This window comes from Herpailurus yagouaroundi, unplaced genomic scaffold (genome assembly GCF_014898765.1).
Source record: "Herpailurus yagouaroundi ecotype Mexico unplaced genomic scaffold, PumYag 28, whole genome shotgun sequence".
NCBI classification, from domain to species: domain Eukaryota; kingdom Metazoa; phylum Chordata; class Mammalia; order Carnivora; family Felidae; genus Herpailurus; species Herpailurus yagouaroundi.
The window spans coordinates 98,946,819-98,949,219 of record NW_024412376.1 but is presented as its reverse complement, the minus strand read 5'-3'; the positions used below and the strand labels follow the sequence as shown (position 1 = coordinate 98,949,219).

Below are 2,401 nucleotides of genomic sequence, written 5' to 3'. Positions count from 1 at the left end.
TTTCCTTTATTTTTCAACATTAAATACAACTCTATTGTCATAACAACGGTGCATCTTTAAATGAGAGCATTGACAAGACATTGTCTCTTAACCTGAATTTGCAATAAAAGATGTTTTCAGAAATAAGTATTTATGAAAATGACAAGCTAAAATAAGTTCTTAAGGCAAATAGTTATAAAACCTGGACAGAGGCTTCTAAGCTTTTCATCTTCTAGAAACAGCTTCACAAATCATTTAGAAAATCAATGTAGAGGTAATAATAATAAACCCCATTTCCCATCCATTCTTGAAGCCAATCTTTCTTGAGAATTGATCAAACAGTGCCTGCTGTTGAAGATTGCAATTAGGCCTGACCCCATACTTAAGTTTTGATTCTGGATCAGTTTTCTGGCTTGGGCTAGTCGGGAGTTACTTCCTTCAGAATTATCAGTGAATTTAAATGAGCATGCATTAACATTATCTTCTCTTTCAGCTCTGCAACAATTTCTGGTAGAAAGTTGTGAATATCTATCTCAGATTCATTTACTGTGACTTTTGTTTTTAAGAGCACATCATTTTGTCACTGAGACAGCAGCCAGGGCAGCATGGGTAGAATACAAATGGAAACCAATGGGAGTCCCACAGGTAATACAGAATACAAGGTTGTAAGTGCTCCCTTTGAACCAACCCTCAATGCCAACTAGGAAGGGAGCTTCCCATACCATGTCATTTGTGACTCTATAGAAAACTACAGATCCAAGGGACTGCAACAGGTCCCAGGAGAGGTGCAGAATCAGCGAGCACAGCATAGCACACCATGTGCATTGGAACACAGTGCACTTCTCGGGCTGCAGGATGACAGCCATGGGGCAGGATCCTGGCTCCTCTGCCTCCAGGCCCGCAGGGTCAAGCAGCAAGGACCCATTCACCACCTGTGTGTCCCACTCCATAGAAACTGTATAAAACAGTTGCCTTCTCAGCACCATCGCAAAAGTCACCCCACAGCAGCTTTGCTTGATGTGAGTGAGGCTGCCAATCTTCCTGCATACCACGCCTGTGTTTTGAACACCTAGATGTGTTTCTTTTCTAATTTTTCATAGATTCCTACCCTCCCAAAATTTCTTTCAGTTATCGACTTCTAATTTAGTACCACTGCATTAGAAAACATACTTTGTATAATTTTTATTTGTCAATTGTGCTTTGATGAAGCTGGGAAAAAATTTATAGGAAGGCATGACAATAATGACTCATCAAATAAAAAAACATCAATAAAGAGATAGAAATTACTTTAAGCGCTCAGTCATTTATCCTGCTTTTGCTTTTTCTGGGCTTTCCCATTCTCCCCTGTGCATTTTCTAGGCCTCACGTTGAGGTAGGGGGCATTAGATAACTAGGTCCTCTCTAGTCTCTCTTGGGAATGTGCATAGCCTTTTACAAGCATACACCCTTCAAAACCACCCAGGCTATGTGAGAGTTTAAGGCTCACTATGGCTACCTTATTTACCTAGATCTCCCTGCTGAATTTCTCGCTAGTATGCATGTCTATTGCTTACCCCACCTCAATGACAACACCAAGCTAGCTGTGAAGCTGGAATTTTCTCACTGTTTGCCACTGAGATTGCTACTGCTTACAATGCCTCAGGGCATGTGCCTGCTCCAAATCAAGTCAGCCTCTTCAAGTAGTTCTTACCCCTTACCCTACCCTGGTACAACTTCTATACCAATAGAGCTGAAGAGCTAAAACCCCACCGTTATTTAAGATTTTGTTGTTTTTCTTGAACAAATGTTTCTAAGTTTCTAGAGTCCTTAATAAATTGTTTTTTGAAAGTTTCTTCCATTTCTATCATTGATTTTTGAGAAAGGGACTTAGCCAGCCCCATATTCTGCTATTCCAAAAGTTCCTTTCCAATACCTACCATTTTCATCTTTATCTAACACCAAGTCCTTTAATATCACTTCCTAAGACTGAATTAAATTCCTCTTCAAAGTTTTGACTTAGGACCCTGTGTTGTTTCAAAAGATTTTTCACATTAACCACAAGTAGCTCTCTGTTTATTAATATGGCTACCTCACCAGACTATAAACTCACAGAGGACAGTGTGTGTCTCTTCTGTTCACTGCTTTACCTCAGCAGCTAGCATAGCATTTGACACATGGTAGACATTCCGTGAAAATAATGGATTTACTTAGATTAATGAAATGAAATTTAAATCCATAGACTCATTTATGGACAGTAGCTATCGTAATTCTGATATGGAGTCAGAACTGAGGTCGTTTGATGGTATCTAGGCATAATCTTTGACTCATACCATTTATCCAAAATATTGGATGTATGTCAATGAATGTTGATGAGGGGGAGAAATATGTTATTCAAAACTTGGAAGCTCAAAAACATTATAATACATGGTATTTTCCAGTGGGA

General features: G+C 39.2%; 1 pseudogene; it reads right to left on the bottom strand.

The window, feature by feature from the left end:
• Positions 1-379: 379 nt before the first annotated feature.
• On the bottom strand, positions 380-1,026 carry LOC121038835 (protein Mis18-beta-like; annotated as a pseudogene).
• Positions 1,027-2,401: the final 1,375 nt, after the last annotated feature.